We start from the raw sequence: 12,203 nt of genomic DNA, 5'->3' as shown, positions 1-12,203 counted from the left end.
CGCAAAATTATTTATGTAGTAGGGAACACCGACATATTACGACCCAAAATATTCCTCTGGACATCGCTATTTTCAATAAGGAAATATTTTATTAAATTTCAAAGCAGTTACATCAAGTTTGATATAACCCTCTTGAAAGCACTATCGATCTGAAGTCGCATGCACTCTAAGAGTAATCAAACCAAAAACTACCCATGTGCCTAACAAAAACACGCCTTGGCCAGTGCTCCAATTGCTAACATTGCAACCAAATCATTGGAAACGCCCGAGGTGTTCCCAGGACCATGATAGTATTCGTTCACCATGTACATGCTGGAAAAAAGTTTTTTTTATTGTTTCAGATGCGTTTTAGACTGATTTCAAAACATTGGATCTTAAATAGATGTTCAATGTTTTTAAATTTAATAATAAGATTTGACATATGGGCTGCAATCTAGCTTCGGCGTTTAAAAAGTTCTTGTTGATCTAGAACAACGACTACATCGAGAAAAAACATTAGAGATGAAGATGATAGAAAAAAACTAGATAGAATATTATATCTTATTGATTTTATAAATGTTAATATTAATTTAGGGATATTCGAGTTTTAATATAGTTTCTCGTCCCCTGTTAAAGAAAGTTAAGTAAGTTTGATGGACATACCGAAAACCTTCGTGGCTTAGGGCAACCACAATGTACAGTAACTAGTCTATGTATATAGGACCTATGTGACCATTCATTGAACTTATTTTTTTACAGTGTTCAGTTAACAAGTAGTTATAAGAAGAGTCCCACTAGAGATAAAAAAAAAAACTTCCTCTTCCACCCTTTCAACCAACAAAAGACAGAGAAGTAAGAAATGATAATTTTTTTTTTTGTTTATAAGTAGTTCATAATCTTATGAGTAGCTTTTGCTACACTTTAGAGCCTCTTTTGGTTCTCTCCTCTAAACTTTAGAGCTCTAAAAGCTCTAAAGCACTTTAGATCACTTTTGACCTTAAGGTGGATTAAAGTTTAGAGCTAGACCATTAGTTTGAAGCTTTAGCTCTAAAATTTAGAGAAGCAAATCTCAACAGGCCCTTGTCCTATATGACATGTAAATTGAACAATAGCCCGGTTTGTTTTCCCACTCCTTTTAATGACATGTAAAATTGAACAATTAGCCCGGTTTATTTTTCCCACTCCTTTCAATCTCCTGGAAAGGTGGTAAAGGCACTTAGGAGAATGCGGGAGGAGCAAAGCTGGAGCAGGAGTCACCTTTCTACTAATGCGTCCAAATCATGAAAGAGGGGTCGAAAAAGCTGACAAACAAAACAAAACTACTCAAGCGTCATGCATCAACATTTTCTTTTCTTCTTGGCCATTGCACACGCACCATGGGGAGGAGGGAAACGTATCCCGTATCCATGTAAGATCCCTCTCTACTCCGTCTCCGCCCCCATGACATATCCCTGTCACCCCATTCCCTTTAGCCCCTTTTGATACTACGATACCTCAAAGACAGGTCTCCGGCGGTGATCCAGTCTCCATTACCATCAGTGTCGTATTTTCCTCACTCTCCTCTGCTCCATTGCTAGTCTCCACTCCACTCGTTCTCATCCCCCTCCAAAGTTCTCTCCTTCCTCCCTTTGCCATTGTTTTGGTGAACCACCTTCTCAACAAATCCAAGCGAGCCAAAGCAATACCCGCACCACCATTGCCATTGCTGACCACTCCTCTTCTTAACCTCCCTTCATGCATGCTGCATGCCACGGCATCACCGCTTCACCTCACCCCCACCGCCATGGCCGGCACCAATGGCGCCCCTCGCCTTCTCCGGTTCCCTACTACTGCTACCACCTCGATGCCGCTGCGGCAACTGCTAGTGCTACTACAGCTACTATGCCTCGCCTCGGCGCTTAACCAAGACGGCATACTGCTGCTGTCCTTCAAGCAATCGCTCGCCTCCGACCCCCTCGGCTCACTCTCCGGCTGGGGGTACGCTGACGCCACGCCCTGCGCATGGAACGGCGTCGTCTGCTCGCCGGACTCGCGAGTCGTCAGCGTCGTCCTGCCCAACGCGCAGCTCGTCGGCCCCGTTGCCAGGGAGCTCGGCCTCATCGAGCACCTCCACCACATTGACCTCTCCGGCAACGCGCTCAACGGAACCATTCCGCCCGACCTGCTCCGGGCACCGGAGCTACGCGTGCTCTCGCTCGCTGGCAATGGCATTACCGGCGACCTGCCGGAGCAGGTCGGCCAGTTGCGCAGCCTCCATGCGCTCAACCTAGCTGGCAACGCGCTCTCCGGCATCATTCCGCAGAACCTTACCCTGCTCCCCAACCTTACCGCCGTCTCGCTCGCCAGCAACTTCTTCTCCGGCGCGCTCCCCGGTGGGGGTTTCCCGGCGCTGCAGGTGCTTGACGTCAGCGCCAACCTGCTGAACGGCACTCTCCCGTCGGACTTTGGAGGGGCCGCGCTTCGGTACGTCAACCTCTCGTCCAACCGCATCGCCGGTGCCATACCGCCGGAGGTGGCGTCGCATCTGCCGGCCAATGTCACCATCGACCTGTCCTACAACAACCTCACCGGCGCCATCCCGGCGGTGCCGCCGTTCTCGGCGCAGAGGCCCACGGCGTTCGAGGGAAACGCCGAGCTCTGCGGAAGGCCGCTGGACAGCCTCTGCGGTTTCACGCCCTCCTCTGCCGTGGAACCCCCGAACAGTACCGCGAAGTCGCCGCCGGCCATTGCGGCGATCCCCAGGGACCCGACGGAGGCGCTTCCTGGCGATGCTACCAGCAGTGCCGCTGGAGCTTCGGCGTCCGGAGAGCAGCGCGGCAGGATGCGTCTTGCTACCATCGTCGCCATCGCCGCCGGTGACAGTGGCTGGCATCGCCGTTCTATTCGTGGTGGTCCTGTACGTGTACCAGGTGAGGAAGAGGAGGCAGCGTCAGGAGGTGGCGAAGCAGAGGATGGGCGGCGTCGTGTTCAAGAAGCCGGAGCCGGATGAGTCTCCGGACGCCGTCAGCCGGAGCCTTTCCTGCTGCCTGCGCAAGAAGGCCGGCGACGAGAGCGACGACACGGAGGAAGTCACGGACACGTTGGCCTCCTTCGCCGCCAAGGAGGGCATCACAGGCACGAACAGCAAGGCGGGAGTTGAAGCGGCGGCGAGCAATAAGAAGAAGGGCGGCGACGGCGCGGTGCTGGTGACGGTGGACGGCGGCGCGGAGCTGGAGCTGGAGACGCTGCTGAAGGCGTCGGCGTACATCCTTGGCGCGGCCGGCAGCAGCATCGTGTACAAGGCCGTTCTGGCCGACGGTGCGGCGCTGGCGGTGCGCCGGATCGGCAGCGACTGCGCGGGCGTTTCGGCGGTTCAGCGAGCTGGACGCGCAGATGCGCGCCGTGGCGAAGCTGCGGCACGAAAACATCCTCCGGCTGCGCGGCTTCTACTGGGGTCCCTGACGAGATGCTCATCATCCACGGCTTCGCCGTCAACGGCAGTCTCGCCAACCTCTCCATCAAAAGTACGTTATCTTTTCAACACATATTTTTTTAGCAAAAAAAAAAACACATATATTTTTTAGCAAAAAAAAAAACACACGACGAGCAGCACGCAGCAGCGCAGCACCAGCCGTGCGCTTTCTACACCTTGACTGTCCTGAGCAACTTATGTGCCTCGACTGCCTGTTCGCGCATGGAGAATCGCGCCCGGCCAGGGGGCCCACGACGCGACGACCATGCCGAACTAGGCATGGCAATAGAATCAACCGCTCTGTAATTTGTTCTTCTATATAAAAAAATGTTTTCTGTGATATAGTAATTGTCTGAAGGTAGAAGAAGACTCGAGATAGAAGAAGGACAGAAGTTGTTGGATCTTAATCTTATGGTACCAAAAAAAAATTCATATCTTAAGAATTATATAAAACATATGGTTGTGTACTCGACAGAGTCGTTTTAATCAATCCATCATCATCATCCCATTTGTTTCTTTCTTGTGATCAAATGGGTATTTTCGTCGCTTTACATAATTAATGTTGCTAATAGTACTAACGCACATTGTTATCTCATCATCATCCGCAGGGAAACCGGGGTCGTCGCCGATCAACCTCGGTTGGAGCGCTCGTCTCCGCATCGCGCGCGGCGTGGCGAGAGGCCTCGCGTACCTCCACGACAAGAAGTGGGTGCACGGCAACGTGAAGCCAAGCAACATCCTGCTGAACGCGGACATGGAGCCGCTGCTGGCCGACCTCGGCGTGGACCGGCTGGTGCGCGGCGCGGACGGCGGCGGGCTCATGAAGCCGTCGGGGGCGACGTTGGCGGGGCGGTTCGGGAGCAAGCGTTCGGCCAAGAGCCTCCCGGACCTGTCGCCACCGCCCAGCCACTTAGGCACGACCGCGCCGTCAGCGAGCCCGGTCGCCGCGGGCGCTCCGGCCGACACGACGGCGGCGCACTACCGGGCGCCGGAGGCCGTGAGAAGCCCCACCAGGCCGAGCGGCAAGTGGGACGTGTACTCGTTCGGCGTGCTGCTGCTGGAGCTGGTGGCCGGGCGCGCGCTGACGAGCATGGAGCTGTGCCAGTGCGCGGCGGAGGAGAAGGCGCAGGCGCAGGCGCTCCGGGTGGTAGATCCCGCGCTGCGCGGCGAGATGGAAGGGCAGGAGGAGGCGGTGGCGAGCTGCCTCCGGCTGGGCGCCGCGTGCTGCGCCATGGCGCCGAGCAAGAGGCCGTCCATCCGAGACGCGCTGCAGGCCATGGAGAGGATACCTGCTGCGGCTGCGGCTTCCTCCTCGTCGTCGTCCTCAGCATCCACGGCAGCACACCATCGTTAGTGAAAAAAAAAAGAACACGCCTTTGCGTTGGTTGCGATTGTGATTCGTGCAGTCAAAATTTTATTTGTCATGGATGCGTGCTTGTAGCTTATGTTATCTTCTCTGTACCATACCATCATTCACGGTTTTGTAAGTCGAGTCCGAGCTCCTGAAAGGAATTGGTTTGCATGGTTGCATTGCATCTCACTTGGTTTTGATGGCAGTTCCAATTCATACAGCAATCGCTTCTTCATCGATCAATCGTGCACTATAATAATGTATAGTACTACAAATAAATACGGCTCCCTGCGACAAATGTTAGCTGTCATCAGTCTTGCTCTAAACAAGGTTAGAGCGCCCGTGATGGATTCCTCTTCGAGCGCGGGAACGGGGAAGACTCCAAAAAGGTGTCTGCGCCTCACATGGCATGGATGGGTTTTGGCGCTAACCCCACCCGCAACCGCAAGGCAACAAAACATACATCTGCTGGCTGCTGCCCACCACACCACCACTCCTTGGTACGGGAGATGCCATCATTTCATATCATACACTTCTTGCGTGTCAGGGCGTGCGTACGTAGTACGTGCAGTAACATTTGTTTTTACAAGCAATTTGGGATAGAAAAGAAAACCATACTACAGCTTTAGTAGTACTTTAGTGGTCGACGATGACCAGACCCGTTGCTAAAACTAACATGCATGCCTGACACTGCCTGCACTCACAAAATGCAGCCATCATCAAGTGTTTAGGCTGTGCATGCCTGTTCCGGTGGCTGCAGGAGAAGCAGCCGGGGTACTAGTAGTATAGTAGGTATGGTTGCCGCCTAGGACTTGCGCTTGGAAGGTGCCGGCCCTTTTCGCCATTACTTTTTTTTTAGTCCTTGGACGGTGTCGGTCCTTTTCGCCGGACTTTTTTAATGAAGAAATAGTATTTTTTCTCGTAGCAACAGTACTGGTATTAGGACTAGGGATACCCAAAAGAAAAAGCTGATGGCCGCGATCGCTAACTTTCTCGGATAGGTCAAGAGTCTTGGTCTCGCTTGGCCCCCGAAGGTACGGGCTCCGTCTCGTCCGACCTCGAGGGCGTGGGATCTGGGTCACCCGACCACGAGGGCGCGGGCTCCGTCTCCCCCGACCTCTCGGACGAGAGCCTCGTCACATTCGACCCCGAGGGCGTGGGATCCGCCTCGCGCCGATCCCGAGAGCGCGGGCTCCGCCTTCGCCCAACAGGATTTCACACCGCCCCAACCACTACGGGTCTAAGGGTACGAGTCCAGAGTCAAACTTCTGACGCCAGAAAGGGAGTAGGCGCGTCTTGACGTGACTCACGGCCATAACGGGCCATACCTGAAGACTCACATCGCCAACAATGTCGGGCGTGCCAATGCTGTACTACCTAATACCCGTACGGCCTCCGGCGGAGATATCTGCCCACCACGCCGCTCGCCGGGATGGAATAGGAGCGCCATGACCAGCTAACGACGCCCACGTACAAGCGCCAGTGATGAACAAGGTCACGACGTGAAACCATCCCCATCATCATCTACAGGACTGACGGGACCTGCGTAAAGGAGATGATGGGCGCCACGACCGTAGGGGCCTTCTTCCTCCTCGCTCTCTCTCTCTCTCTCTCTCTCTCTCTCTCTCTCTCGTGTAACCCGTGTCTTCCCCTTCGTCTATAAAAGAGAAAGATGGACGCCCCCAGAGGGGGGGGGGGCTTCCAGGGCACGACATCTCTAAGACATAACGCCCACATGCCTCAACAGCTAGCATACGATCATTTCACCAGATACTTGGGACCGACTCCCTCTCTCGCCCGTTTGTAACCCCTACTGCAAACAGTGCCGGTAACACGAGCAGCAACAGACTGGACGTAGTGACATTCCTCTTGAACCAGTATAAATCCTTATGTCCTCCGAGCACAGCCATCCGGGTCAGACACGCAAATCACAAAATTTACTAGCTGGTGATCCGAAACACCGACAGTTGGCACGCTAGGTAGGGGCCTTTTGCTTATCTCGTCGACAACTACCGGCCATGGATGGCTAGCCGCGGTGTTAGCATGGATTTCTTCATCACCGCAGAGGGAGTGCTGGCATGGGCTCCCGCCCCGTCCAACTTCTTCGCTCCACCGACCTCGATGCAACCATCGTGGCCCTTGAGGAGCTACGGCTGCACGCCTTAGAGGCCCGAACCCCCAGGAGCGACCAGCTCCTCGGCTTCGACTATGGGAGGCTAGAGCACTTGCTCGATGCATTCCTAGGACCCCGACCGTCTCGAGAGGACCTGTGCTGCCTCACCTTCTCGTTCACCAACATCACGATGCAACTTGCTGGAGGGGAATCGCTCTCCCCAGAATACCTCACCCGGAGCGCCCCAACAACGTTCTCGTTCGGCCTGCGCAATACCACAGGGGGGACCATTGGTCACCTCACGGCACAGTGCATGCACCCGTCCCCCATGGATGGCGAATTCGTGGGTATGACGAAACTACATCGCAGAATCTTTCCAAATCCTTTTCGCGAGAGATTTAGAGACAACCTCCAACTCTGACTCCAGCAGGGAAAGCCATCACCCCTTGCGAAGAATGCTTCATGGTAGACACCCTCGAGGGACGCGTTGAAAATGTCCACGAGGGAGGGACTACTCCTACAAGTGACCCGACGACAAGGTCAAGGGAGAGGCGGGTGAAAGCTCTAGTTTGGTTTTGGTTAATTGATGAAACCCTAAGTGCTAACCTAGTATATCAAAGTGATTATGAGATAGGTAGCACTACTCCAAGTAATGATGCAATGATGAAGATCATGATGATGGTGATGGCATGGTGATGATCAAATACTTGAACTTGGAAAAGAAAAAAGAGAAAAACAAAAGGCTCAAGGCAAAGGTATAAATAGTAGGAGCCATTTTGTTTTAAGTGATCGAGACACTTAGCGAGTGTGATCACATTTAGGATCGATAGCCGTACTATTAAGAGGGGTGAAACTCGTATTGAAATGCGGTTATCAAAGTGCCACTAGATGCTCTAACTCATTGCATATACATTTAGGATCTAGTGGAGTGCTAACACCCTTGAAAATATTTGTGAAAATATGCTAACACATATGCACAAGGTGACACACTTGGTGGTTGGCACATTGGAGCAAGGGTTAGAAACTTCACTGGCGGAGTGTCTACCCATAGAGTGCGGATAGTTCGATGGTGCCACCGGTGCCCTAGACAGAAAAGACAGAGGTCACTATAAGTGACCAGACGCTGGTCTCGATTGGACCAGCATGTCCAGTCAGGTGAAGCATGAAGACGCTAGCATCGGTCTCTGACCGGAACGCTAGGTCACTTAGTGACCGGACGCTGGAAGGTTGTGTTCGGTCCTGCTAACATGGCAGCGCATAGGGGAGTTGCCGTGTGACCGGACGCTAGGGTGTGTCCTGATTGAGCATGACTGGACGCGTCCGATCATGAAAAGTCATCTCTAGGATGCTTACTGGAAACGACCGGACACTAGGGTTAAGCGTCTGGTCACTTTAAGCTACTAGTGTCCGGTCATCACTTGACTGTTGAGATCGGGCGATCAACATTTGAAGAGAGGGAACACGTGGCATGCATCGCGTGACTAGATGCTAAGGTCTAGCGTCCAATCATTTTTACCAGAGCGTCCGGTCACCCTCGTGTTGTGCCTAGTGAAGGGGTACAATGTCTGCATTTCATGGGGGCTTCTATTTAATCCCCACAGCTAGCTCAAGCTCACGGTCTTGGCCATTTGCACTGATATAGCAACCTTATGAGCTTAGCCAAAGCCCTCCCACTCATCTCCATCATTGATTCATCATCTTTGTGAGATTGAGAGAGAATCCAAGTGCATTGCTTAAGTGATTGCATCTAGAGGCACTTGGTGTTCATGTTTTTGCTGCAGGATTCACTTGTTGCTCTTGGTGGTTGCCACCACCTAGATGGCTTGGAGCAGCGGAGGAGAATTGACACGAGTTGGTGATTGTTTGTGGCCATCTTCGATGATTTGTGAGGGGATTTGTACCTTCCCTGGTGGAGCGCCAAAAGGTAACTCTAGTGGATTACTTGTGTCATTGAGTTACCTCACTTGTGGATAGGTTCTTGCGGTGTCCAATTGTGTGGATGAAGTTCATGCAACACCTCTTAGCTGTTGAACCACCAAGTGTTGGTCGACACAACGGGGACATAGCGTGTTGGCAAGCACGTAAACCTTGGGAGAAAATTGGTTGTCTCTTACCCTTTAGTATTCTCCCGGTGATTGATAAAGTATTCATCTCATGATTGGTTCACTCCTCTACGCAGTGGTATTATCACCTCACTTACTCATTTATATTCCCGCAAACTAGCTAGATCAAGCTCTTTAGTGTAGCTAGATTTGAAAGCTTGCTTTGTGAATTAAGTTCATCTAGTAGAGCTCTTTAGTGTAGCAATTGTGAGAGCTCTTAGTGAGTAGTGACCTAGTGGATTGTGTGCCTAGTGATCATAATAACTAGAATTATTGGATAGGTGGCTTGCAACCCTTGTAGAGCTAGAGCAAGTTTGCATTTCGCTATTTGTTATACTAATCAAATTGCTCTACTTGATTTGTAGATTTTAAATAGGCTATTCACCCCCTCTAGCCATATTAGGACCTTTCAGTGGGGGGCCCATCAGTGCTTGCTGGATGGAGCAGCTAAGGGCATGGCACGAGGAGATCAAGGATGCATGACTCCAGATGGAGCAGAAGCGTGTGGAGCTCGAGCACAAGATCGAGCGTACATGGACACAATGACCATGCAGCGCGCCATCGCCTGTGACATAAACCGATGGATCATCGAGGATGACGAAGGCCTCTCGCACTTTGATCATGTAAGCTAGAGCATAGTTGATGTGGCTACCTTGCTCTGCGGGCTCCCGGAGCCCACAACACCCGAAGACTATCAGGCCCATCGCGAGATCCACACGTTGCTCGAGCACGCGGTGGTGCAATAGGTGAAAAGCTCGCTATCTCGGCGATGCAAGCTCAATTCTAGTCAGTGCATGTCTTCAGGACGACATGGACCAGGATGTATCCGTCCACCAGGCGCCCCGCTGACTATGGGGGGCTTGCCATGGTCTCGCTGCATGAGCATCTCGGCCCCAACCATGGCGCACGTAACACCCTAGACATCCATAGGTGTTGATGGGGGAACAGGAGAGAGGAGGCCAACCGTGGCTACCACCCTTGTCATGGCGGATGCTACGACAACGGCGAGGACTAGAGCCTGAGCCCCAATCTGCTAGGGCCCTAGGCTTTAGGTCGGCACACCCTCAACACGACTTTCCCACCGCGGTATCAACCACCAACCAACATCTCAAAATACTCCTAGAAAACAAACCCTAGCCTATGGCTCAAGGATTATCGGCTTGCTTGTCAAGCCAATGGTGCGGATAGTGATTACTTCATTATCTGCGACCTCCCCTTGTTCCTGGCTGATTCGGCAAGAACATGGTTGGAGCATCTTCCGCCCAACCAAATTCAAAGCTAGGTGGGCCTGAAAGTGATCTTTGTGGGAAATTTCTAGGGCACCTACACATGCCCTAGGAACCGCTGGGATCTAAAGAATTGCCGACAGAGGTCCAGGAAAACTCTCCTCGAGTACATCCGACTGCTTCTCCAGGCAATGCAATGAGTTGCTCGACAGTCGCTGACGCCGACGTCATTGGAGCCTTCCTGTTCGGGACCACCTACGAGTCTCTGATCCATAAGCTAGGAAATGGAAGGGCCCTTAGACCACCAAGGAGCTCCTCGACATCGCGACCAGCCATGCCTTAGGCAAGGAGGTAGGTTAGGGCGATTTTCGACCGCTCCAAAGTCAAAGTGAAGCAGGACGAGGACACCGGTGAGGGCACCTCCAACCGCCTAAACAAGAAGAAGGATGAGCAGTGACACGAGGGCTCGCTCATGGCTGCTACCAAGTGGAAAGGCGGCCGAGTGCCCATTGAGGGTGCTCCCGACCACTTTGAGAAGCTACTCAAGGGGCCATGCCTGAACCACGCCATCCTGTCAAACACCTATACAAGGACTGCGCCCTCGTGAAGCATTTCCTATTCGGTGGCTCCAAAAAGGGGGACTAGAAGAAGAAGCCTGAGCTGGCGGTGGATGACGCTGAGGGGAAGGATGGTGGCTTTCTAACGCAAGATGGCTACCTCATGATCTTCGGTGGGGTGGCGGCTTATGACACTAAGCATCGCCGAAAGCTCATGTGTCGCGATGTCTACACGGCCGAGCCGACCACACCATTTTTTCCCCGGTGGTCAATGTCCGCCATCACCTTTGACCGATCCAACCACCCAGATAGCATCCCGTAGCTGAGAAGACACCTGGTCATAGTTGACCTGACTATTAGCATGAAGCGGCTCACCAAGGTGCTGGTGGATTGAGGCAGCGACGTCAACATCATGTATGCCGAGATGCTTGATGCCATGGGCATCGACCTGGTCGCACGTCCCACCAACCTAGGCACCTACAAGCTCAAGACCATCGACGACAAAGTCTTCATCAATGCCTAGGAACATCGAATAGCTATGTCACTTTTACCCCTAGTCTATGTTAAGAATGATATTTCTGAAATGCAAAAACATTTCTTTCTTATTAGTTTCACTATTGTCTCCTCTATCTTTAGTGGCACGCGACCCCAGCAACAGCACGGGGTCGGGCCTCACTCAAGGGCTGATAAGAATGTATATACTTAGCAACATTCTTTACGTCTGACCCCTTCTACGTTAAGATCTAGAAGCAAGAGTTGCGGAAACAAACACTGAGTAAAACTGATCGGACCGCAAGAAACCTATGCTCCAGTGGCTACGGCGTTTTTGCTCACTAGTGTGATCAGAGTTTTTTCGCCCGCATCTCGAGCTTTAGAACCTTAACATCAGAAGGGATTGGATCACATCAACCTTCTTATACATAAAAAAGGAAAGGACCAAAAGCCCCTTCTTACGTTAAGATCTAAAAGCAAGAGCTGCGGAAACAAACACTGAGTAAAACTAGTCAGACCGCAAGAAACCTACACCCCAAGTGGTTATGGCATTTTTGGTCACTAGTGTGATCAGAGTTTTTTCGCCCACACCTTGAGCTTTACAACCTTAACATCAGAAGGGATCGGATCGCATCAACCTTTTACACAAAAAGGGAGAAGAACAAAAAGTCTGATCAGCCATAACAAAAGTTAAAAACTTGTCTACTTATTACAAGTTCACCACCTAGCCTATCTAACTAACTAACCCCTCGGGGGGATGACCTCATCCTCGATCTTGATAGATAGGTCCTACATGGGGAATCATGCACATGCCACCCCAGCTGCTCCTCAAAGGGCATGCCGGACAGCGGTTCACCTCTTGATGAGCCAAAATCCACCATAGGTAAGGAGGGATACAGAGCTGAAAATGCTCCCATGGCCCATTAAGACCT

At 52.0% G+C, this 12,203-nt stretch overlaps 1 pseudogene; it reads left to right on the top strand.

The window, feature by feature from the left end:
• The first annotated feature begins 1,476 nt into the window (after positions 1-1,476).
• LOC136551501 (probable LRR receptor-like serine/threonine-protein kinase At4g37250) lies at positions 1,477-4,922 on the top strand (annotated as a pseudogene).
• The last annotated feature ends 7,281 nt before the right edge of the window (positions 4,923-12,203 follow it).

The sequence above is a fragment of the Miscanthus floridulus genome, chromosome 4 (assembly GCF_019320115.1).
Source record: "Miscanthus floridulus cultivar M001 chromosome 4, ASM1932011v1, whole genome shotgun sequence".
Classification (NCBI taxonomy): Eukaryota; Viridiplantae; Streptophyta; class Magnoliopsida; order Poales; family Poaceae; genus Miscanthus; species Miscanthus floridulus.
Note: the sequence above shows the minus strand (reverse complement) of the source record. Positions and strands in the feature narration are given on the sequence as shown.